The sequence below is a fragment of the Caretta caretta genome, chromosome 2 (genome assembly GCF_965140235.1).
Source record: "Caretta caretta isolate rCarCar2 chromosome 2, rCarCar1.hap1, whole genome shotgun sequence".
In the NCBI taxonomy this organism is placed as follows: Eukaryota; Metazoa; Chordata; order Testudines; family Cheloniidae; genus Caretta; species Caretta caretta.
In genome coordinates this window covers 107,191,864-107,219,630 of record NC_134207.1, presented here as the reverse complement: position 1 = coordinate 107,219,630, position 27,767 = coordinate 107,191,864, and positions in this window count along the sequence as shown.

Below are 27,767 nucleotides of genomic sequence, written 5' to 3'. Positions count from 1 at the left end.
TCTTTAGGCCAGCTAGGGTTGTGAGCTTCACTGAACTAACACCTCAGGGCCTGATTTTCTTCTCACTGACATTGGGGCAATTCTGTTTAGTACACTGGAGTTATTGTGAGTTACACTGGTATAATGAGAGCAGAATCAGGCCCTTAGGGTTAGATTCTGCCTGGGGCGTATGTAGGGTCCCAGAGAGTTGAAGGAAGTAAGGAGCTTCTTCCTCCGACTTGTGTGTCCCACGTAAGGGCTATACAGAACTGCAGTCACTGTGCTGAGAGAGAAAGGGGACTGTTCTAATTATCCCCATAAGGCCACACAGTGCGCCAAAGAGGGTATGAAGGTATAGAGAGTAGATAAAGCCATGACACCAATCCCCTCACATGCCCTGGCCAGTACAGCTTGCCAGCTGCTTGCAGAAAGGAGAGGAAGTGCAGTATGCTGCACCTATTGAAGGGAATGTAATTGCTTCTGACTTCCTCTGAACCTCTAGGAGACATTGTACCTTTCTAAGGCAGAATGCCTCTGGTACTCCAAACTGCCCCCACTGCCGGACAAACCCAGCTCAGAAGAAGGTGCAAGAAACCACATAATAGACAATTATGGAAATATTTCTACAGTGAGTTGGTGGATTGATGGAAAAGTTCTTGCTTTGTATGCAATTGACCACAGCTTCAAATCCCACCTGTTTTCTCGCAAAAATGGTGGAACTTTTAGAAAGGAAGGATGGTCCAGTGATTGGGATGCTAGTCTGGCACTTGCATTTAAGTCCCTGCTCTGCCATGGACATTCTGTGTGACTGGGGACAAGTCACTTAACCTCCCCGTGCCTCAGCAACACAGGGAGGATAGCACTTCCCTGCCTCATAGGGGTATAGAGAGAATAAAGAGATTGTAATTGTGAGGTGTTCAGATACTATTATAATGATGGTTAGCTAAGTACCTTAGAAAGATAGAGGAAGTGTTTTCCTAATGCCCAGTAGCTGATGGATGGTTTATAAACTTAAGTATGAGGATTTTTTCTCCTAATAATATTTTCGTGTCCTAATATAATGGTTTATCAAGGTTCTTAGACAGCAGCCATCACTAAGGTATCTGAATATCTGTGGATATTATTATCCATATAAATATTTAATCCCTCTGAATATTGCTGAATTCTTTGTTTGGATTATATTTTTGGCAATGAGTTCTACGGGTTAACACAGAACGAATCAATTCCTTTACAATAGAAATTAGTACTTCTATGTGGAGGTAGAGATTAGATTATTAAATTCATCCCCCTCCAAATACATTGACCAATCTTAGTAACCCTTCTAGCTATCTCAACTCATATGGATCATGTTTGTGGAAACCACAGCAATGCCTAAAAAACATATCTGCACTTCAACAATTTAATTTTCAAGACAGTGTAATTTCCTAATAATAAAAGGAGTCTAACAAATTCAGTATTAAGGGTTTCAGACTAAATTCATCCTATCAGCCCCAACATTGTATTGGGATAGTCCCTAAACCTGTGAAATAGGGATTTTCTTCTTCATATTACATTTCATGTAGATGTCCCAGGCATCTAGATCCATCTACCATAATCAAGTACAATTCCAGTCTGCCCAAAAATGTTTTTTAAACAGAATTGTTCTGTTGATGAACATCCTTCACCTAGCTCAGGATTTAACAGAATGGATATTCCTTGATTTGCTATTAGGGTCCCCATCTGAATATACCAACATTTTGGATTGGATCTGAGGATGTAATTTGGCCCATTGCAGAGAAAGAAGACAGCTAAAAAGTTGGGATTCAAACTTCCTCAACATCAGTCAGGGTGGTGGTTGGTTCAATGGGCTGTTGTTTTAGGCCCAATTCTAGTGCAAAGTTGCAAAGAAGAGTTTTAGACTCCTCTGACCCACAACATAAGTCAGCTTGTGAATTTGATTCCTCAATTGTAATAGATAGAATTTCCTACTGCAATGTCGTTAGGCACAAAAATGTTGAGGTCCTCTCTCCATAACTGTAAGACAGGGGGACAAAACTCTTTTTCCCGGAGCTGAATACTGGTTGTGGAACCATTAGGGAAAATCGCTTGAGTCAAGGCATTATGTAGACAGAAGAGCTGTGAGTGGCACATAGCCCACAGCAGCACTAAGAATGCCTTCCAGCATACAGGACTGTATATACAGTCCTTTGAGTGCTTCCCCATGTACTGTATTGTACATACAAAGGACTTTGTCTTTCAGTAATTACAGTAGAGGAAAAAGAGGGGGGAGAACAAGCTATCTTTCTCCTTACTATTTCAGTCTTGTTGCTTTGTGGGCTGGCTCTGAACTCCTGCTTTCTTCCCTAATCCCAGACTTTCCCTGTTTTACTGCAAGTGTCTGGCTAATTATTCTTTGCAAAGAGGCAGAGCCAGAAGGTTCCACTTAGTTTAAAGACTCTCTCTGAACATGATCATTACATTTTAGTTCTTGAGACTAAGCTACACAGTTGTCATCCAGAGCACTACAAAAGCCCAAAAGGAGATTGCATCTTTTGTATTCTAGTTGTGCTTTCTCAAAAAAAAAGAGAGAGACACTTGCCAAGTCCTGCAGCTTTACAAACTGCATGTGACATAGTTTTAGGTCAGCACAGGGCCCTCTTACCAGCTGTAGCTGAAGATCCCTGGCTCCGCTCGAGTCCTTGAGTCACTTTCATAGATGAATCAATAAAATGACTAGAGCATCTGGGGAGATTGAGCACAGTTCACCCAGGCAGCTAGAAGAAAGGCACTTTTGTACTCAAGTATAGTCTTCTTTTTTAATTAGCATTTCCATATAAAAAAGAAGCTTTATTATATGCGCTCTTCCAAGAGAAATCAATTCAAATAGCACTGGAGAAGAACCTTTTCATTTATTTTTCCAAGGAAAGGCGGTGAGGGCCTGATGTAGGAGTGAGCTGTAGAATGAGTATGAGAAGAGCCCAAGAATAAACCCATAGAGTGAATTTTGCCAGGAACTAAAGCCCCAATCCTGTGATGAGCTCTGCAGGGCTTCAGGGGTCCACTTGCGCAGACCTTGTTGACTGACTGAGTCCAGAGAGAGAGAATAAGGGCATACGGAAGGTCTATACAGATTAACTAGTCATAAAATTAAATGTACTGTAGTTAAAAACCAAGCAATTTGAAGTTTGGGCTTAAATTGCAATGTTCTATCTAAGAACTGCAGCATCAGCGTACTGTATGACATAACTGTCGCAATTTTCTCAGAGACAAGGTGCGTGAGGTAATATCTTTTATTGGACCAACTTCCATTGGTTAGAGAGCCAAGAGAAGAGCTCTGTGGAACTCTGACCAACAGAAGTTGGTCCAATAAAAGATATTATCTCACCCACCTTGTCTTTCTCAAAACCTGGGACCAACCCAGCTACAGCAACACTACAAACAATATTTTTCTCTGACATCTGCACTAGGAAAATAGTATAACATAAGGGTGGAGTTAAAAGCCTTAACACATCTGAACTTTTTCATGTTGCAGTGAGACGTTTGTTATTTTAATGCAGTTTTTAAAAAAGTAAATAAATGTCAATAAGTTTTCCCACACAGTCAGGGAAACATTATACAGAATATCCTGTGTCATACTCTTGATGCTTCAAAGTGCAGTTGCACTCTAAACCAGTGACCACAAAAGTGGCATCATCTTACTCACAAGATCTGTCCCCTGTGTGTATTTCAAGTCATACTTGCAGATGTTAGTAACACAAACAAATTTTCACTGCTTATAGCCCTGCAGAACCAACCCTGCTAAGAAAGAGTGAGCTGGATACCATTCCTTCTTGGTGCATCAGTTCTGAACACTTAGGTCTGTGCAAATCCACTGAATGTAATGGGGCTGCACGGGTACAGCTGAGAGCCTAATCTGGCCTGCAGAAGCTTTGTTTCTAGTGACAATGCACAAAGTGGAAAGAGCAGTCTAAGGCTATGTCTACACTATGCACCTTTTAGCGACACAGCTGTGCCGCTACAGTCGTGCCACTAAAAGACACCCAGTGTACCCACTGATCGTTGGCAGGAGAGAGCTCTTCCACCGACAAAAAATTTCCAGCCCCAACGAGCGGCGGTAGCATTGTCGGTAGGAGAGTGCTCCTGCTGACAAAGTGCTGTTCACACCGGCACTTGTCTTCGGTAAAATTTTTGTCTTTCAGGGTGTGTGTTTTTTTCACACCTCTGAAGGACAAAAGATTTGTCATTCAGGTTCCAGTGCAGACAAAGTCTAAGAAATAATGGGAACTTTCCCAGACAAGTTGTTGACAAGTATTATTCTACCTCCATTATAATCATGCCTGTCTGGACATATACTAGGGTAAGTCTTATCCTAGCCTGGCTCAAACAGCTAACATTGTTGCTAGCAATGCCAGGATTTGGAGGTGAATAAAAAGCATTTTTTTTTTTGGCCAGTAGAATTGTGTTCTTTATGCACTGTCCAAAAAAACCAAAACAATAAAAAACCACAAAACAACATTCTCCCCTCCTCTCTACACATACACAGAGGCACACACACAGATGCGCACAAGGAGTAAAATCCTTACTCTAGTGAAGTCAGTGAGCATCTGGCCATTGACTTCACTAGGGCAAGGATTTCACACACAGGGGCTAATGCTAGGTACATGCTACTACTCCTTTTAAATGAATAAATAACACCACAATGAGAATGGTTCAGACCTCTCATATTTATCGAATTTGATATTGGGTCATCATTAGTGTTGAAGGGCTTAGCCTGTGAACAGCAGTGTGAGAGACCAGCAGTAGCTATCATTTGCCATCACAATACAATATGTGAAATAACGATCAATAGCGGTTTTAAGCTTTAATTATATATTTAAGGCACCAGATCTATAATACCTACAAATACAACAGTTACAGGAGCAGTCCTTTGCAAATAGCAACACCCTTTGATTCAAAGTGCTTGGCTGCAGTTTACATTTGAAATTTAATTTCTTTCCCATATGAAAAACTGAAATACTTAACTAATAACATCCAGCAACATCATCTGCCATCTGATAGCGTACAGAAACTGGGCAATTATGTTTCGCCTTGGGTGGCTAATAGCCCCATTTCAAATTTCAGGCATTATCAGATAATAATACTGCCTGCATCTGACTATGTTGTTATAATTATTAACCATTAAAACTGGAGGGGTTGAGAGAGAGAAGGATTGTTTTTAATTGTTTAATATTGCAGTGCCATATAGCTAAACTCGTTGTTTCCCATGAGCTAACATTCAAGAATTGCGTGTTCACATTTCTGCAGATCCCAGACTCAGTTCAAACCAGCCTGTTTTCAGATTCATGAAATCTTAACTCTACTATTTAGCAGGACCAGGTTTCTGTGCTGCGAGACCTGCCTATGAATATTGAACTGAAATGAAAATGGCGCTCGGTACAGAAACACAGAGGAACCTAGCATTAGCGTATAGCTTGTCTGTCATGCTGTCATTAAAGGTTGTTTCTGTGTTTTCATTTTAAATCCATATGGCCAGATTTAATAATTTGGTCAAACCAGCTTCTTGTCATGATTAGAGGGGTCAGATTTTCAGAGGTGGAATTGAACAGATATTCTGAAAAAATGATCATGCGCTAATATAAAAAATACCTACCTGAATACGCAGAAACAGAGATGTATAAGAGAAAACTGGGAAATTCTGTAGCTAAGCATCCAAAATTATCTGAAATAAGTAAAAGTAGGGTATGGTAGGCACAAATGTGACGGGGCTATTCAAAGTGGCACTGGGGGGCAGGCAGTCCTCAAGCATGGCCCAGTTAGAAAGGCACAAAGATGCCTTAAAGCCAATTTTGACCCACTCCCCTTACTCCATTCATATACCAAGTGCAAGAGTATAGGAACACAGCATCTGCTCTTCAAGGCTTACACGATAGATATGCACATAAAAGTAAAAGGGATATTTAGGCTTTGAAACCCTAAAAGGACTTTTGAGTAGAGCTGGGCAGAAAAATTTGAACAAAAACACTTTTTTCATCAAAACTTGCTGATTAGTTGAAACTGAAATGCTTCCTGGAGATGAGGGTGTGATGCAAACCTTTATAGTTTCCTGCCAGCTCATCTGCCTGGCTTCTCAGCAGCCTGTGTAGTGGGCTGATAGGAAGCCCAGAGCCTGGAAGCCCAGATCACAGGCTTCTGGATCCTCAGAAGCCTAGACTTCCTGCAGACTCTGCAGACTTCCCCAGAGACAGAAACCCTGGCCCAAGGCCTCTAGGGTGCACAGAGAATTTCAAAATTTGGGGATTTTGTTTGAAATTGGAACAAAACGAAATTTGGAAATAACAAAATCCTCCAGGAAGCAGAATTCGCTTTTTCCGTCCAGCTCTATTTTTGAGTTTAAGAGGAGCATCTTGTTCTTTCTAGAGAAGAGTAAATCCATGAGACAGAACACGGCCTAAAATTAAGGTAGCATTAAGTCACCCAGAGAAAAGTGTGTACAAATTGGTGACATTTATCTGTGTCAGGACTGGCTCTAGGCACCAGCACGTGCTTGGGGCCGCACATTTCCAGGGGCGGCATTCCAGCCATCCTTTTTTTCCCCCCGGCCCCGCTCAGTCAACCAATGAGCCTCTCTGTGGGGTGGGGCAGCGGACTCAGCATGGGTGTCCCAGCCCGGGGGCAGTCCCTGCCCTGGGCCCCTGCCACCAGGAGAGCAGGGCGATGCGGCTCCTCCCCCCCCTGCCCACTCCTGCCACACGTGTCACAAGCGGCAGAGGAGCTGGAGCTGAGCAGAGCGGAGCCCGGGATCGGGGCAGGACCTGCGGCAGGTAAGGGACCCACTGCCCCGGGTGGCTTGGTGCTGGGCAGGCGCCCCTGGTCCGCCCCCATCCCTGCAGCTGACCCTAGGCTGGGGGCCCACAGGCAGGGTGTACAGCCCCGAGCACCTCACTCCAAACACTGCTATAACATTATGTATTCTTTTAACATTACCAGTATCAGCAGCTTCTGGTGAGCGCAGTTTCTCAAAACTGAAATTACTAAAAAATTATTTGAGGTCCACCATGTCTCAAAATCGTTTGTCAGGACTCGCATTAATTTCAATTGACAGTACCATTGCAAAAAATGTAGATTTCACTGAATTATTAAAAGACTACGCAAATATAAAAACCAGAACAATTCAGTTCATATAAATTCTTTTAATTTATGAGAAACTGGGCACACCGGAAAACACTAACATTTTTCATTATAGTGTATAGTTGAACCCAAATTGTTTGTAATTTTGATTTTGTTAAAATTAAATGAGTACACTAGTAGGAAATTGTTTTATTTCACTAACTACAAATTCTCTGTTTTCCTTTTTTTTTATTTTAAACAGTCAAAACAAAACACAACAACAACAAAAAAACACTGCAAAGTACAAACGTGTAAAAGCCAAAAAAAAAGGGGGGAAGGGGTACGAAAATTTTCTTTGCTTGGGGTGGCAAAAAACCTAGAGCTGGCTCTGATCAGTGTTGCCATCTCTTGCGGTTTCATCACAAGTCTGCAATATTTGGTATTTTTTCCCTTAAAGCCCCAGCTCCTGGAATCAAGAAATTGCATGATAATTTCAATTTTCATTTAAAAGAAAGATAAGTTTCTAGCCATCCCAGTCATAGAGAGAAGCTTGAAAACATGAAGGGAGTATACTTCAAAGGCTAAGAAACCAGAAAGAAATTAAAAAGATCACTGAAAGTATTAATTTTGTAAGCCACTCGCAATTTTTGGAGCCTGACTCATAAACTCACAAAATTGGTGATATTGTTATGTAATCTTGCTGTTTCAAAAAAAAAAAAAAAAAAAGAGTTTCTTTATGCAACAGTATGCTACTAGTTACTCTGAGCGTATTACCTGTAGTTTCTAGTTCCCTGTCATGAAGGCCCAGACAGGAGGTAAACCCTTCTCTCCATGCGAGAGGAGTGTGAACTTTGACCTGAGGCCTTTTGGGGAATGTAGGACAGTTTGGTAAGTGAGTGGCCATTTTGTTGCCAACATGGTTGTGACAGGTTAAATGAACAAATGTAGTTGTATTGATTGAAGGCTTCTATTAAAAGAGAATGATGTGTTACCTTAGCTGGTCTATTTGCTGTATATCTGAAATAATTTGGTGGGTTTTTGTGACTGAAGGGGAAGATTTAAATCCTTTGAGTAGAGGGATTATGGGTAATTGCACCTATAAATGACGTGGAACTTCATATATAGGAAGGGCCTTTTCTAGCAAGGTTTAAGTTCCCCTAGAGTTAGTGTTGGAGCAGGCAGAAGTTTGTGCCTACTAATAAACTCTAATGTGAAGGCTTCTAATGCTTGTGCTAGAAGTTTGGCAGATAATGCCTCAAAGCGGGTGGCAGTTGTTTATTTTTATATTTTGGCTGTTTATTTTGCTTTTAAAAGACAGAGAAGCATTTATATAATCTGATTACATCACCTTGCCTGACCCATTTGATCCTTCCAATGGTTTCTCCTTTTCAAATGCCTTACAAGGCTTTACATAAAACTTTCCCAAGCCTACATCTCAGCCCTTGTTTCTTACAACACCCCACATCAGCTGTGCTCTGCTATTGGTGCCAACCTTGGTAAGATGCTCATCCCCTACTCCCACAATCATAGCCATGCCGACTCTAAGCATAGAACACCCTCTGTGTTCTGTTCTACCAGGCACTATCATCTCATCAGTCAAATCCTCCTTTAAGGTTATTAATGCACAAAAATATTACACTGTGTATGAGTGAGGTTGCTTTACACATAACGTTCCTAACGCAAAACGCAGGAAATAGAAATTTAAGGTATGCAGCACTTCATAAACTCTTCGCTATCACTCACAGAGAGACACTTCATCATTAGAACAACCAACACAACGCCACCTTAATTCTGCTCCACTATGGATGCCAACCTTTCTATGCATCCCCAAGCTCCACCTCACCACTACCACCACAAACAGACCAAACGACCCCCCTACTATCTTTTCTGGAAAAATCATATGCACTCGTTTTTGGGAAAGGGGAATGATGGAAAAATAAGATCTTCATAAATTATTCAACCAGTTCAGGAGCTCCACTTTCACGGAGATCCTTTTCTTTGTGAACGTAGCTGCTGATTTGTTGAAGGTCTTCTTCCATAATGCATTACAGATGTTGCTGGACTAGAAAGACCTACCCCTCCACTATGGAAAGCCCCATTTTTGGGTGGTGGGCACACTACTGGCAGCATATGACAATAGATTGTATTGTACCGCTCTCTTGATGTGTTCAGAGGTAGAGCTGTTTAACTTTCAAGAAAACTTTTTAGATATCGCTTTCCCCATTTTTCACTAAATAGCCATTGCACCTAAGGATTCTGTTATGATACATGATAATAGATTAAGAAGAGGTCTTTGACACAGCAACGGCTACGTTAACGAAAAACAGGATCCACTTCGGAGCCAGCTAGGCACTTTCACAAAGATCCAGAAATTCATTGAAGTAGCTGTTGCTTTGTCACAGATTTTGTTCTTTTTGAAACTGTTCAGCTGTCTCAAGAGCTCTATTCCTGAACTTGCTGATTTAGCTAGGCTAACTCTTGCAACCAAAGCCAATCAGAACAGAAGAACTTTATCAAGGAAGAGGAGTCTCACAAACATCAAATCATCTTTTTGAAGGTCTACCTTGCAGTAACTAAGGTTATGCTTATTTTTTTAAAATACAGTATTCTAAGGGCTTGTTTGCACAGGGAAGTTAGTGTACCATAAACTCAGGTGTGAACTGAAAGTGCACTAGCTACTCTGCACTAATTCCCCATGTGAATGCTCTTACTGCACACTAAGGGCTTGAATCCACTTACTGTGGATTGACGCTGTGGCAATCAATCCACTAGGGGTCGATTTAGTGGGTCTAGTGAAGATCCACTAAATCAACTGCCGATCACTCTCCCATCAACTCTGGTCTCCACCAGAACAAGAAGCATAAGTGAAGTCAATGGGAGAAACTCTCCAGTCGACCCAGTGTGTTGTAGACACTGCAATAAGTCGACCTAGGATACGTTGACTCCAGCTACGTTATTCACATAGCTGGAGTTGTGTAACTTAGATCAACTTAACCCAGTGTAGACCTGCCCTAAGAGAGCCCTCTGGCAGTTTAGTTTCATTCACTTTCAAGTGCAGTAAGCTATTATGCCCTATGGCTTGGTCTACACTGAAAAGATATATTGTCATAGCTATTTTGGTCGGGGTGTGAAAAAAACCACACCCCTGACTGACATAGCAATGTCTGAGCAGTATGGAGGTGGTTTTCCTGCACCACAGAAAACTCCTTCTGTCAGTGTAGGCTGTACTTACACGCAGAGGCTATGCCGACATAGGTAAGCTACTATAGTCTCCTTAGTGCAGACACAGCCTAAGGCCTGGTCTACCCCTAAAACTTAGGTTGGCCCAGCTACATCGCTCTGGGGTGTGAACAATTCACTCCCCTAAGAGACATAGTTAAGATGACCTGATCCCCGGAGTAGATGGAAGAATTCTACTACTGCATCTCGGGAGGTGGATTTACTACAATGACAGAAGAACCCCTTCCGTCACTGTAATAAGTGTCTACACTGTAGCGTTACAATGTTTCTAGTGTAGACTTATCCTAAAGCACTCTTTGGCTATGTCCACACTATGCAATTAGGGTGTGATTTCCCTGTTCATGTACACATATTCGAGGTACCATGAGTACAAATAGCAGTGAGCCATGGTAGCCAGGCCTCTGCTGCTGCTGCTGCTACCTTGGCTACTGCGGCTACACTGCAATTTATAATTGCGCTAGCTCAATGAGAGCTAGTGCGAGGACATGGACATGAGCAGAGGACCCACACCGGTAGTTCACAGTGTAAACATAGCCTTAGTGTGCAGTAAGAATGGCCACATGGGGAGTTAATGCGGAGTAGCTAGTGCATGCTAACAGGGTACACTAGCTACTTCAGGCTTTTCCCCAATAAATAAGCAGTAAGTCGTGACTCCTCAAACTCATTAATTTTAGAATAACAATCTTGTAGTAGTGTTTTGAAGGACTGCTTTGAATGCTAGAATTTTTATAAAAGTATGTTGAAAAGAATAAAAACAAGGAAACTCACATTTCAGTGACAAATATATTTTTTATTTATTAAAATGTGTTTAACATAAAAGCTCTGGGTGCATGTATGATAGTCATACACATCGCCACACATACTGAATGAATTATAGTCTCCAAATATAAAAATACTGCCCTTCCCCAATTCAACAAAGTACGGCCCAAGACTGTAAGCTCTTTAGGACAGGGTTCGTCTATTTGTCCTATGCTGAACAGCACCTAGCACAATGCTTCCTGGTCTCTAACTGGGGCTTCTAGGGGCTTCTGCAATACAAATAAATAATAAGTAGTACACATTCCACTTTAAGCATGAGTAGCCTCATTGAAGTAAATGGGGCTACTGGCATGCTTAAAATTAAGAACATACTTAACAACTGTGCTAGATTGGAACTAAGGAGCAAACTGAGTGTATCAATGACATCTTTGTTATTAGATGTTGTCTATATGATTAGCTTCACGAACTGTGAATTTCTTCAAGTGTGCCGAAGAAATGTGCTGAATGTTGATTAATATGTAAAAAGAAAAGGAGTACTTGTGGCACCTTAGAGACTAACAAATTTATTTGAGCATAAGCTTTCATGAGCTACAGCTCACTTCATCAGATGCATCAAGAAAGCCTATGCTCAAATACATTTGTTAGTCTCTAAGGTGCCACAAGTACTCCTTTTCTTTTTGCGAATACAGACTAACATGGCTGCTACTCTGAAACCTGTCATTATGCAAGGCGATTAATATGTAGTTATTGGATGTGAGATGCCTGTTTGCTGTAGACTGCATCCTTTGGGTGTGACCCAAGATACAAATGAAAGGGCTGTACAAATAGAAGTAATTCTCCATTGTAATGGAGCACTGCACTTCTGGAAACACTTGTTAAAAAGTATGCAGCTACCCTGGGAATTTTTAGCAAATTCGGCACAGGGAAGGGAGTTGGGGGAGATTAACTGCTAGCTTCCAAGTGATATGGATATTAAGATAATCAACCTAATTTGCATGGAAAGAGAATTAAATAACATGGCAAAGCTTAAACACTATGTATTTAGTGAAATGAATCTTGTAAGAATGTAGAAAACTCTTTTCTTGATACTTTCAGGTGGCACAGACCCAAGATACAGTAATCCTGTTGGTCCGATGACCAAAAACACTCTCATGCCTGAAGGATCAACTCTAGCTTGCAGTGCAGCCTGAATTAATTCCTAAAACCGAAACCTGAGCACCCTCTCAAGGTTACTGTACCTAGGGTATCTGAAATTTCATTATCTATCTTTGTGAGTGGTGAATCTCAAGAGGAGGAATTACTTTTTCCCTGGTCTGTTTTCAATGGCAGCATGTGAGGTTTTAATTGCCTAAAAAGGTTTTGAATTTAAAATGCATTTTCCAGGTTCTTGGGTAATTTAAATCTTAAACTAATTCATTAAAAGGCCATTTATTATGAGGCAAGCTGGCACATTTCTCACTTACACTCAGCTTGAACTATGAACAAAACTTAATAAACAGCATTACTGCTATCCCCTCAGAGATGCAGTGAGAATGCAAGGCTCTGAGCTACCCTGATGGTATGTGGGGTGGGTCAGGGTGCAGAGAGGGGTGTAGTTAAAGAACTTATTCCTTCTTGAGTGAACCGAAAGAGTGATATCCTGGCTCCACTGAAGTCAATATCAAAAATTCCACTGCCTTCTGTGAGACCAGGATTTCACCCACAGTATCTTGATTAGTTCCAAAGTGTTGCTGCACTAATAAGCCATTGAGGGGGCAGTATAAATAAATAGGGGATCTACAAAGGCCCAGTATAAAGCTCAATAGAGAAACAAAGTCTAGCAAACTAATGTTTTTGGCTAGATGCCTCTCTTGGCTTGTTGTATTTCACCCGTGTTTTCTGTTTGTGCAGACATATTATTTCAGAAAGATTAGATACAATAGTGAAAACTTGGTTTGTGCCCATTCAGTTCATTGATTAACATAAATGGCCTTCTAGTAAATGTGGAACAGAATTGTCCTCAAAACATTTGAGGGAAGTTTCTTTAAGAATACACTCTTGTGCAGGTTTCGCTATCTGTGTGGGTTTCACTTAAATCATCTTAACATTTTTATTTAAGCAAAGATTTGGAAAAACTAGTTAGGGATGGATTTTTAAAAGAGTTCAGTTCACATTTAGGGATTGTTCTCTCTCTGTGTGTAGATAGATAGATAGATAGATAGATAGATAGATAGAAAGAGTCTATACATGAATATAAACAAACATACACCATTAATTAGACATATGATACACACATTCTGTTAATACATAAACACATGCACACACATTTATATGTTATGGACTAAGAACACAGAAATTATAATCAGAAATGATTGTCTGCCGAATTCCATTTCTTAATTTCAGCCATTTACTAATAATATAATACTTGGCACATACATAATTTATTATAGGCTAACTCATGGGTTTTCCCTTATAGAAAGCCATATATTTATAGTATCAGAGTTTCTTACCAAAGACTTGGCAATTCACAGCTATGAAAACTTTTGGCCTGGAGCTCAACCTACATTAGTGCTATATGAGCAATAGACTCCGCTGATAACACTAATGAATTTTTAATGTAGTTAACTTTTGGCTCTTATGCAATTGGAAAGTGAAATCACAGTTTACTGGGAAGGTACTGTGTAGAACTACTGCTCAGTTCCAATCAGTGGTGCAAATATGGCGGTCTGGTGCAGTACGCGGTATCAGTAAGATATTTATAGTCGGTACGCTGTACTGGAAAGACACAGGCTCCTCTGCCATGGCTGTACCCGCCCCTGCTTTCCACGCAGCTGCATCTCCTGTCTGGGATCTGTAAAGCAGCCCCACCAGAGGATAGGGCTGGGAGCAGGGCTGGTCAGGGATGGGCGGTACAGCTGTGCCCGAGGAGCTACTGGCATGGAGCCGCCTGGCGGCGCCACGTTCTACTCCTTTGCAGTTCCGGAGAGCCCTGCAGTTCAGAAGTCTCCAGCGCAGTGGGAGGAGGACAGAGCCCCCTCCCTCAACAGGTAACGTGGGATGGATCATGGGGAGGGAACAGGGAGAGTGCGGGTCCCTGGGCTGGGAGGAGTCAAATGGGGAGGTAACATGCTCCCCCACCCCCACCCCCCTTGTGTCCCTCCTACGAGTGCAGCATACTGGTAAGAAATGAATTCTACTTCCACCACTGGTTCTAACGGTCAAGGTATCTATACTTTTTTGATTAATTTGATTGATCATAAAATAAATCTAATTAAGTAGTCTGTTTAGGTTTTATCCACACACTTCCCAAGCAGACCCACAGAGCCAGCAAGTCCTTTTTTTTTCTTTTTTTTAAAACTTCAGTCCAATAATATTTCCCTTTTGCCCCTCAAAAATTCCCACCCCTGGGAAAAAAAACTTCAAACAAAAGGAGTCTCGTTTTGCTTTCTTTTTTCATTAACAATTTCAGTTTATTTTTCTGTTATGTTATTGATATGCTATGCAATGAAATACTGAGAAAAAAAATCTCTTTCTGTTAAGCTGGCCTGGTACTAAACGTAATGCCTGTTTGAACTGGTGCTACTTTTTCTTGAAGGCTCATGTTTGCCTTTAATTAAAGAGAAAGGATATGTGTGATGCATTACCAGCTCTATCTGATCTTTGCTGTTTGATCCCATCCATTCAGGTGTAAATGGTTTTTCCAGCCCATTCAGACACTAAATCAATGGGACAAATCTGAAGGACTTCTGCAAAGTTTGCTTGCTGCCCCCACGCTTTCTTAAAGGAATATATTGAAGGATGAATCTACAATACATTTAAATGGTCTCATCAGGCTTTTAATATTTGAACTACATGTCATGAGAAGGATCGGTTCTATTCCAGGTAAATCAAAATGCTTTATGCTTCCATACAAACATTTACATTAGGAGAACATTATACCTGAATAATTAAACACTGAGGCTATATCTACACTGTTGCTGTCTCTCCACTAGGAGTGCTTTGCCTGTGTAGTATACTATACACTAGTAAAGCACTCCTAGCAGAGACATGGCCTCAGAGCGGGAATTTTTTAGGTTAGCCTCATTTTCTCCACTGAGGACAATACTAACATTCCCACTGACTTCAATGGGAAGATATTTATGGAAATATTAAGCACTTAAAAAAAAAACCCAGGAAACTCTGAAGGACATAAGAATGGCCATACTGGGTCAGACCAAAGGTCCATCCAACCCAGTATCCTGTCTGCTGACAGTGGCCAATGCCAGGTGCTTCACAGGGAATGAACAGAACAGGTAATGATCAAGTGATCTCTCTCCTGCCATCCATCTTCACCCTCTGACAAACAGAGGCTAGGGACACCATTCCTTACCCAACCTGGCTAATAGCCATTAATGGACTTAACCTCCATGAATTTATCTAGTTCTCTTTTAAACCCTATTATAGTCCTAGCCTTCACAACCTCCTCAGGCAAGAAATTCCACAGGTTGACTGTGCGCTGTGTGAAGAAGAACTTCCTTTTATTTGTTTTAAACCTGCTGCCCATTAATTTCATTTAGTGGCCCCTAGTTCTTATATTATGGGAACAAGTAATAACTTTTCCTTATTCACTTTCTCCACACCACTCATGATTTTATATACCTCTATCATATCCCCCCTTAGTCTCCTCTTTTTCAAGCTGAAAAGTCCTGGCCTCTTTAATCTTGCCTCATATGGGACCCATTCCAAACCCCTAATCATTTTAGTTGCCCTTCTCTGAACCTTTTCTAATGCCAATATATCTTTTTTGAGATGATGGTTAGGATGGAACATGCAGTCTTAAATCTGTCTTTTTCTGCATGTGCTTTACAATGTAGTCTGTATTTTACATGGCCAGCAAGGCAAGCTGGCTATCATGACAAACAAAAGTCATCATTATAGTTAAAATAAGGAAAATAATCAAACACATCATTTTAATATTTAAGTTAATATTTATATTCTATTAATGGCAAGTATATGAATGAAAAATAAAGTGTATATTATGTCTTTAAGGTCATCATGAGCTGGGAGTGGTATAGATTCATAAATTCCAAGGCCAGAAGGGACCACTGTGCTCATCTACTCTGACCTCCTGTATAACACAGACTATAGAACTTTTGCAAACCAATTCCTAGAGCAGATCTTTTAGAAAAACATCCAATCTTGATTTAAAAATTGTCAGTGATGGGGAATCCACCACAACCCATGGTAAATTGTTCCAAATGTTAATTACACTCTCAGTTAAAAATGTATGCCTTATTTCCAGACTGAATTTGTCTAGCTTCAACTTCCAGCTGTTGGATTGTGTTATATCTTTTTCTGCTAAATTGAAGAGCCCATTACTGAATATTTGTTCCCCATGGAGATATTTATAGACTATATTCAAATCATCCCTTAACCTTCTCTTTGTTACACTAAACAGCGTGAGCTCTTTGAGTCTATCTCTATAAAGCAAGTTTTCTAACCCTTTACTCATTCTTGTGACTCTTCTCTGAACCCTCTCCAATTTATCAACATTCTTCTTGAATTGTGGGCACCAGAACTGGACAGAGTATTCCAGCAATGGTTGCACCCAATGCCAAATACAGAGGTAAAATAACCTCTCTACTTCTATTTGAGATTCCCCTGTTTATGCATCAGCGGATCGCATGTCACTGCACCATCCCAGGGGAGCTTGAAGAAGGAATTGTGTTTCAGGAATACCCCTTCTGAGACACAATTCCTCCAGTGTTCCCTATTCTGCTGTGGGGAAGAGTTGATATGTCCTTTATAAGATTCAGGATACTCCCTGCCCAATTTTGGCCACAGCACACAAGTAGGATAGAAGGAGCAAGCCACATGATTTACATTCCTGAATTTCATGGTTCAAAATCATTAACAACTCCAAGCTATTCTCCCATACTCCACTACAAGGGAGATACATGAAACCATTTTTTAAAAAGTGAATAGTGTCTTGCTCAGTGAGAAGCCAGATGAGCTTTTGTAAAGAAAACCTAACAGTAACAGTTTTTATCTTCTAGTTAACACGCATAGCCTTAATGATCACATACTATTTATCACATAATGCAAACATATCATCAAAAATTCTATATCCTTAGATACAGTTGAAAAATTAAGAACCTAAAAATCAGGCAAATAATAATCCCTTAACTCGGCATTTCTAGGAATTGGAATTCAAAAGGAATTGCAGATGGTTCTGGAAAATGGGGCAACTCATTTACAAGCACCTAACATGTATTGCATTGTCTACCTTTAATCACCCAAGTTTGAAAATGCTGAGGAACACTACCTGCTACAGTATGAAAGTGCATTTATTTTATATGTATTGAATACTGATGGTGAACACTATACTTAGACACACACATGTACATAGATATAAAATTTGTCAGTACTTGGACTGGAAACTTCCAACATTGGTGGCACTCTCCTCTGAGTCATCAGAGAACAGATATTCCAACTTGTACTCATGAAGGTGTTGTCGTCTGCATCTAATGGAGAACTGAAATCCTGACCGCTTTTGCTTATAAGAGATCCCAAGACAATTTTTCCGTTAGTAGAAATATTAGGCACAGTGTCTTGGCTAATGAAGTAGCCAATACACTAGGCACACATGCTCACACAGATAATGGTGGTTATCTGGTGACTTTGCACTCTACTTAATTTTAGATCTGATAAGGAGACAGCACAAGGTTCTATGGCTGCAAGTGGTTATTATAAAGAACATGTAAGAAAACCATACATACAAGCAGCGCTCTTAAATTATCAGCCTGGGCAAAAATCTGCCTTATAAATTCTTAGTGTTCTGCCAGGTGCTCATTTGAATAAATTCGGGAAAAAACAAATGAATTAATATGACATGTTTATTTCATTTAACAGATCTAATAATTGCAGCTGTGAACACTTAGAAAAATCAGTCTGGCGCAGTCTTTTTTCTTCTTTTAGAGCTCTCCTAACTTGTGAGTGAGTTATTGCCAGTGATGGCACTGAGTCACAAAGTTCATATCCAGAGCTGGCTGCTGACTTTCCCAAAGCTCATAGATATCTAGATCCCAGGTTTGGGTGTAAGTCTATCTTGATGTAAAGCTACTAAGTGTTACTTTAGACAGGCCTACAATATTGGGCCAGATTCCTCCATGAGATTTTTTTTTTTAAAAATGTAACAAATAAAAAGAGCACTCCTGTTTGTTAACAATTTTGAAAGAAGTAGAGTTACCTAATTGCTACCTTTACAAGCAAATAGGTCCCATGTGTAAGTGAGAGGGAAATCAATTAGCTCTTCTTTGCAACCCTCTGTGAGCACAAACGTCACCACCTGACACATGTAAGACCTGGTCTATACCTGCAAGTTATACGGGTACATCTATGTCAGTTAGGGGTGCACCTTTTTTACTGATATAGTTATACCTGCACAACCCCTAGTGTAGATTCAGTTATACTCAGAGTAAAGTACCTTATACTGGTATAGTTATTGCTAAGGCTAAGTTTTTGTCAAGGATATTTTTAGTTAAAGTCAGGAACAGGTCACGGGCAATAAACAAAAATTCACAGAAGCCTGTGACCTGTCCCTGACTTGTGCTAAAAATATCCCTGACAAAATGGGGAGGGGGAGGAGGATCCAGCACCCACAGCTGCTGGGGCTCTTGGGACCCCACCACAGCTGGCGGCAGCTGGGAGCTGTGAGGTCCCCTCGCTGCCAGTGGCGGCTGGGAGCTCTGGGGGAACCCCTGCCACCCATGGCAGCTTGGGAGCTGCAGGGTCCCCCAGTGGCTGGGCAGCTGCAAGTGGGTCCCCCCACCATGGCAGTGGGTGGCAGCTGCAAGGGGGTCCCTCCTGCCCCAGGGCTGAAGTGCAAAATGTCACGGGGGGGGGGGGTCTCTGGAAGTTACAGATTCTGTGACTTCTGTGACTTCCATGACATAATGGTAGCCTTCCTTTTTGCCCTTCCCATACAGGAATTACTACACCAGTACAACACACATTTTTACCATTATAACAGCATTCATAGTAGAGGGGTTGTACCACTTTAACTATACTTATATATTTGAAGTGGTTCAACTTTCTAGACATGACTTTTATTCTTTTCACTGGAGCACCCTTTTATTAAAGACCAATGTAAAGTGGGTTCAGTACTCCGAATCTGTGGTGACTCAATACAGGTTAAATGCATCCATGTGTAATCAGTTTAGCTTTACTGCTATACTTCATCCCATATTCCTTTTCAGTCACATGTGCGATAGCACTGTCTCTTCAGATGACAATGGGATGGAAACCTCTTTCCCCCTCAAATAATTGTAACCATATCAGAGATAATCTCTCAGAGATAATCACGAATGAAAAACCATATTCCCAGATGCTGTGCTCCGTGCTGCAGTCCTGGCTCAGGCAAAATTGCCATTGTTCTCAATGGGAATTTAACCTGAGGAAGGAGTAAAGGTTAGAGTCCATCATCAGGTACAAGGCAGTGGGGAGGCTGTGGTCTAGTGGCTAGGTCACTGGGCCAGGACTCGGGAGACCTAGAGATTGTGTGCCTGGTTCTGCTACTGATGTCACTTCCTCTCTCACCCTTAGTGTGTTTCGATTGGAAGCTCTTTAGTGCAGGATTGTGCCTCTAAATTTTGTTGTGCTAAAATTTTCCAGTTATTCTTCCAATTTTCACCTTGTATTACATTTCCAATTCCTTCACCTGCTGGCTGTCATATCTTTCCTTCTCTACAGCCTTGTTTGGTTAGCTCACAGCATTTCTTTTTAAGCAAGCTCTTGATAATCCTCTCCATTCAACCCTGTCATGTTAAGTCCCTGAGGGTGAAACCTGCATGAATATGGAACAGGAAGAATGTGATATGTATGGAACAGAAGATATTTTATGCATTTGCTTTGTTTCTCTTTTAAAAATATTTTCTTCAACAAATTGCTTAATGCCTTCTCCCTGCTGCAAGTATATTTTGTGTTGGAGCCATTTAAGAAATCCCTACTGAAGAATTTTATCCTGAAAATTAGCCATTTGGGGATTAGAATAGTTAGGAAATAATATCATAACAATGGAGTAATGCATTAATAGTGTCATTATAGCTGTGTAATTTTTTCTGTTCTCATATCCCTGCCCTGTTATATCCTGACTTTTCATTGCACTAAATGTATTGCTATAGCAACATACTTTCAAACACGTGTGATTAATATTTTATATGGTCATGACTGACTAGATATAGCATAGTGAATAACAAGATGGAATACCTCTCATGAAACCATAGAAAAGAAACTGATTTATACTGCAAGTTGAATAAGTTGTAAATTATATGAGAACAAGGGAAAATAAAATTTCATACACCCAGAATTCCTGGAGGTTCATATGATCTACTCAAAAGGAATTTCCTCTCATTGGTCACCAGTAAAGCAAAGGGAACTTGCAGTGTATGGGGGAAGTGTGGGTTAGAGGCTGCAGAAGTTGTAGAGGTCTGAACTCAATATTTTGTTAGGACCATTCTGGATAAGGCCAATATTTCCACAAAACATTTTACTACTATTTCAGATAATGTCATAGTATTTTCATAAGAAATTAAAACTGCTTCATTTCTTTTCTCCCCTGCTAAGCATCTTAGGGCACTGGACTAGCTGACCTCTTGAGGTCCCTTCCAGTCCTACGATTCTAAGGCCTTCATCCTGCAATCAGATCAGATGGGCACAGCCTTGCACCTGCATGGACCCCTATGGAATTAAGATGTCTCAAGTTGGACACCCAAAAGCTGAGCCAATTTTGCACATTTAAGCTTTAACACTTCATTGGGCGTATTCCCAAGAGGCCATGAGTGCTTGTGACTCGCCTGGATATTGGAGCTGCTCAGCATCTAGAAGTCAAAACAACTTGCACATGTTTTACCAAATACGTTCAAAGTTATCATATACTGATTAAACGTCTTGTTAGCAGACAGCTGGAGTGTATGTGGATTTAATGATGAAATTCCTTTATCTTTTTTCTGTAAGAAACACCAAGACTGGCCCTCTTACAGCTGTGAATTTCCCACTGAGTGCATAAATTGTGAATGAGGCACATTTGCATAGTGAATGAGGCCGTTGTCCAGAGGATCTTGGTGAAATTCACCTTTGTTCAGAGGTTCAGCGCAAGTTCTCTGTACCACCTAAATTCCACTTAAACCTGTAAAATAGGATTCAAGTAGTAAATAGGTCTTGTCTTAGACTTCTCTCCAGGGTGAATTTCACTCTCACAAGTTGGACAGTGCGGTATGCAGTGAACATGGCAGAGTTGAAGAGTAAATGAGAGTCAGGCGTCCAAAGAACTTTTGCCTCCTTCAGCTCCTGATTCAGCAAAGCTCCTGATTCAGCAAAGTTCCTGAGCAAGCTCAAAGTGCTTTGCCAAATCAGGGCCTAATGCAGAAGTTGGTTGGTTTGCAGTGTGAGGCATGGAACCACCCATTAAAGAATGACAATAAAAACAAATGTAGAACAGCAGTCTCCTTCACAGAGTAACATCCAACCTGCACACTGGATGGGACCAGGGTCCTACAGACAAATATTGAAGTCATGTAAATAAAGCCTGTGTTGTAACACACTCATAACAGGGAACATTGTTAAGGTAGCATGGTCAATCTTAAATCTGCTGTTTCCAGTCTTGTGAGGATTTACTTTGCAACCTTAACAGTCTCCTAATGATGATTTTTTTTGTGGAATATATACATTGTATTTGTAATATGCATATATCCCCCTTTCTCCTCGAGTACCTGAGTGTATTTTATAGGTATTTGCAAACTGAAATGTTGCTTAATAAGCCTTTTGGCTACTTTAAAACAGCAATACTTTAAATGATCAGTCTCTCTTAGATGACACTTATAACAGTCATTTGTCTCTACAAGTTTCCTTCAGCATCCTTTTCTTTGAAAAGCTCTGTATGGTACTGTTCCCCTAATTTTGGCCAGTCAACCCTCCACTGTAGTTCTGAAGTGTTATTTTTATCAGAAAGTATCAAGTAAAGTTTGCCTACCAGTATTTAGAACACATACTGGTTCAATCTATAAAGATAAGAATCCCTAATATTCTATCTTGCTGTTTAATTAAATATGAAGGTGATCGCTTTGTTGATTTTGCTAGATTACAGCACACAAACGGCAAGTCATCCTTTTGTCTTTGCATTATTCTGCATACCTGAGTGCCTAGATAATTCTAAATTGGGTCAAAATTCTTCTCACTTGTGGGTTTTGCACATTGCCAGCTCTAAGTATGTTTCTAACTGATACACTAGCAGGCAAGGTGACTGTAAGAAGTTTCTAAACCTGCTCTTTTCAAGCAAAAAGTGCCACTTCACCATTTGTGCCAGTACTGAGATTAAAATTTCCATTCAGTACTACAGTATCCTTTCACTTCTGACTCCATCTGGCGAAAGTATATCTCTAGTGCTGCTGACTGCTACTTTCCAGCCAACTAGCCAAACCTTTTTTCTGTTTTCCACCCAATCTTTTCACAGAGTTGACTCAAAGTCAACCACTCACCATCCATTCATGGGCTCTCTCTCTCTCTCTCTCTCTCTCACTCACTCTTTTCAGAAAGAGAAGAAGAATGGAGGAAGAAAATGCCCTATACACTTAATCAGGCAAGACTAGGCTATTTGCTAACTGTCACTTGAAATGGATGTGGTGTCACCCCTTGCGTGAATGGATGAAAGCCTAGGCCTAAACAGATGATAAACAGGAACCATCGCCACTGAGTGCATTGGGAGACAAAAAATATAAAAGAACAAAAGGGCTGGGGGAAGGGGTTGATACACAGAAAACAATAAATCTCATTGAGCTATTGATGCAGGATTTATCTGGAGGACAAGAAGCTTTATTTGAGTGCTCCCTTGACCGTATTATCTGTACCTGAATATCGACCGTCAGTTGTTTTCTGACTTGGCGGACCAAGAATGCAACAGCAAAGGAGCAGGGCATTTAAGGTGGAGACAAGCTCACCATCCCATATGTGACTTGCTTCACAAGAGTCCCCCATTTACTCTGGAATCTGAGAGTCTGATGGCCTGGGAAATGAAAGCTTTCTATTCTTACTCCTGGGTTGCATGTTTTTGAATGTAGTTTTGACAACACTAAAGAGGTCTCCCTTTTTTCGCCCCTGAATTACAGGAGAGCGATGAAGAAGTCAGAGCTACAATGAACTGTTCATCAGATATTCGAACCCTGAAGAATTTGAGCTCTCTCCAGTCTTTCCCCCTTGGTTCTATTTTACCTTCGTTTTCTTTCAGAACTTTCCTGCTCTGGTCCTTCCAGCCCAGGTTCCCACTCAAATGCAACCTTATTTTTTCTGAGAGTCATCTTTAGGACTTGGGGCTTATCTACTCAAGGAAACTGATCTGCAGAACTATGGTGGTATAATTATATCGCTATGGTTATGCTGGTATAATTCCCCATATGGATACTGTTCTGGAATAAACGTGACTTTTTTCACTATTACTTATGTCACTATGGAAGTATATGGCTGTCTTAAGGTTATTCAGCTTTTTCTCTGTCTTTCTCACCACCACGCCCTACTCACTCACACCCCCAAGCAGAGTTACAGTTGTTTGAGTGACCTTGAACAGGCATTTCCATACTTTCAGAAGGATAGGCTTCCTTAACCTTACCTCAGAATTTCCTGGCTTTGTAATGCCTATTGTTTAATATAAAACTACAGAGTTCTTGTAAGGACTTTAATTCTCAGGCTTCTGATACTTTCAGATTTAACCCTATCTTGAGAAGAGATGGACTTGATGGGTGATACATCTCTTTTATTAAAAAAAAATTAATTGGATTCACAGAATCAGGTTCAAATCCTCAAAATAATGGTTTAATTTAGCACACTAGTATATTTTCAATTCATAAAAAGAAAAGGAGTACTTGTGGCACCTTAGAGACTAACCAATTTATTTGAGCATAAGCTTTCATGAGCTACAGCATCCGATGAAGTGAGCTGTAGCTCACGAAAGCTTATGCTCAAATAAATTGGTTAGTCTCTAAGGTGCCACAAGTACTCCTTTTCTTTTTGTGAAAAGAGACTAACACGGCTGTTCCTCTGAAACTTTTCAATTCATAGATGCAGAGTTATAGGGTTATATCCTTAACTGGTGTAAACTGGCTGAGCAACATTGACTTCAGCAGCACATCTTGCCCTATGACACTGCACCTATCAATTTAAAATATGCTCATTCCAATAACAAGCAGTGAGAGATCTGTAGCCTCTGGAAAGTAGCCTCTAAGTAGGAGTAAAGAACACAAAAGAATAATTTTCCAGTACAGCCTCTCTTCTTTCGGTGAACTTATTATTTTGAGGACTGTACCTAATATTGATGAATTTTGCAGAATGTGCCTTCTAGTCTTTATGAACCAATTCTCTCAAGTCCCAAAACATGCTCTGAGGAGAGCAGAAGCTTCTAGAGAAACCTCGGATGCGGAAGCAAAGCATATGGTGGATAAAGCATTGAAGTGGGAGTAGGCAGATTTTAAATTAACAACAAATAACATTACATAAGCTGTCCAAGAGCTCTCAAATGTGAAGCGGGTTTTTCTAAGAACAATCTTCTCCAGAAAGAACCCCAGTGGGATGGTATATCTTGATGTCAAAGGAAAGGACTTTTAGTTCTTGTATCTCTCAGCAGTCTGCATTTAATATTAAATCTCTTGACATTTACTTCAGAGGGTCTGAGATCGAATATATTTTGGACAATGTAGGGTGCTGCTGTTTGATAGAATATTCCCCTGTACAGATGGTTTGTGTAAATGCAAACATACTATTTCTTCACGGTCTGGGGAATGCTGCCTAACTGAATTCTGAAACCCTATACATCCATGAGGTAATGGATGTTGCAGCTTGTACCATATTCCAGAGAACTGGTGTATACCATGGAGAATGTGGCTCTTGCATTATTTATCTAGATGAGTTTCAGGACCATTCTGGATATGTACAATGATGAATGTGCAGATGACTTCAGTGCAAAGAGCTGATTTGTACCTTTTAGTTGGCTACTTCCATAAAAATGAACTATTAACCCCAACTAAACAGTACCAAAGTAAAGTACAAAATCACAGCTATGTACCCACCCAATCACATTTACTATATTTTTTATTGGGTTTATTTTATTTGGATAACTATTTTAAGTTGGATATATTTCTAAAAATAATTGAGGAGCATCAATCATGAGAGATCCAAGACTGCAAACCAAATGACATATCTTTCCCTGCAGTATTTTCCGCATGGAAAATAAAAGGGGTGGCAAAGCTAACCTTTTGGATCAGGATCTGTTGGGGATGAGGGAACATATATAGACTTTAAATTTGGAAAAGTTTGAGAAATGCTGTTAGCACAAATAGTGTGGTAGAAGCAAGTCTATACCTGAGCAGGAAATAATTAGTTCTTATATCCTACAACTAAAAACCAATGATGTAAGATGTACTGGGAACAGATGTGAGACCAAACCAGATACCACAAGAAAATATTATAAATAAGGAGTCTTTCCAGCGGTACTGGGTAGGTGATAAGTTAGACAACTGAGAGAGCTACACTGGGCAAAGGAAAGGAGACCCAGACTACCACATCCTAGGGACAATTCTGCCTGCCACAAAGAATGGTGGATATGCATGGACAATCCAGTGGTATAATGAAATTGAGTACAGAAAAGGACACCTAAAGAACTCAATTACTTTAAGCGTAGCTTCTTCAACTCATCCTTGTCAGGGATTTATGATTCAGAGAGAAATCCAATTTGTCACTTCTGGCACAGGTAGAAATATTCTGACGCAGAGGGGAAATTAGACAAGGTAATTCCCGGGACATGTACTGAAAGGTAAATACTCAAGGCTTGTTCATGGCAGTTTCACCACAGCCCCATCAGGGATAATGTGGAGCCCTAGAGAAATTGCATTAAAGGGTGCCTGTCTGTGCAATAATCTCTCACAGTACAGACCCTGCCAGATGGGGTTGAGCAATCTGCTGTATCCAATAGGTGCACCAGCCTTGTTCTGCAGGCTGTGGTGGAAAAGGAAGGGAGCAGGGGAATGATGCCTCTCCTTTTCTGGCACTCTGAGCCTAGATCCACAAGGGTATTTAGGCTCCTTACTCCCATGGAGGTTGTGGCCCTACTCTGTAGAGCTGGGCAGTAGCAGGAGTAAGCACTCCCTGTGCTCCCCAGCCCGCAGAGACTGTTTTCGTGAGCAGCCCTTTTATATCTGCACAAGGGAGGAGGGACTTCGTGTATGAGTCTTCTATTAGGCCTGATCCAAAGCCCACTGAAGTCAATGGGAGGTTTTCCATTGACTTTACTGAGTTTTGCATTGGCCCCCTATGGAGAAGCCATGCAAATGTCCTTATGAAGTGGCCCTCAGTGTTTAAATCCTTGTATTTGAGCAAGACTTTGCACTGAAAGGTCAAAAGAAATGTTTTTGTACCCTTTGCCTGGAAGGAAATTTCCTTTATATTGACTTAAATGACTACACAATAGTTTGATAAGGTGGGAAAAGGTAGAGAGAGAAGCTTTGTGCTTATCAACAAGATGCATTATATATTTATGTTTACTGGGAAGGGAGTTCCATCGTGTTAAGTGTGTTGGGCTCTTATGAACACATGCTTAGAGAAAGGAGATCTTCTTGCTGTGAATAGAAACTAACCTGAACCATAACTTCACATCTGAATGGCTCCTACTCTTGAAATTTGGGGCTAGGGGGAGGATTCAAGCTTTGAATCCTCTGATCTGAAATCCTCTGGTTTGGGGTAGGATTCAACACCAGAAGAGGCTTATTTTTCAAATGCCATTTGGATGTAGTTCAAGATGGTACAAATCTCACAAGAACAGCTGGGCAAAGTTTTACTTTTAGAAAGAGTATTCAATTATTGCTTTCATATGTTATTTTCAATTACTTGAGAAAATGCAAAATGATAAATTAATCTTTTCTGGAACAGCATCCATTCTGACATTAAAAATATGTGGCTTCTTGTCTGGAGGGAAAGGAGGGGTAGCCATGATAAAGCCATTGTATCACAAATCTATCCTACATTTATTTAATATTATTTAATTCTGGAACATTGTTAAACAACAACCTTTTATTCTACAATGATAATTTATACCCTTGCACCTTAGTCCCCGTGATTTATTCATTTTAAAAAGGACAGGAAAACCAAAGTTTCTGAAACTATGGCTTGAGGTAAAACTGAATTGTAATATGGTTAGTAAATAACACCACCAATTCAATTGTAATGTTTACAGCAGAGACAGGGCCTGATCCAAAGTCCATTGAAATTGCCACTGACTTCAACAGGCTTTGGATCAAGAGGAGGTGAATATAAATTCCGGCCCAAACTCATAAAGGTACTTAGGCACCTAACTCCCATTGAAATCAATAGCAATTAGGCACCTAAATACTTCTGTGACTCTGGGCCTCCTCGACTACAGTTATTGTCTTTTTTTTTTTTTTTTTTTTTTTAACAGCAAGGAACATATAACAGATCCCCAGCTATGCTCCACTGGCCTCAGGGAACATGGGAATGTAATAACTATGTACCCTTTGGTAAAGCAAAAATTGACAGTGCTGATTTACACCAGCTTGTTTGGAAGTTGGAAATTTCCTCACTTCTGGACTTTCCAAAAACCTCACTCCAGTAAATCACTGCTTGTTCTTGGTTGGGACAGAAAGTCTTACTGTAGTGACTGGAATCACACTTCCATGTTCTTAGTTCATTCA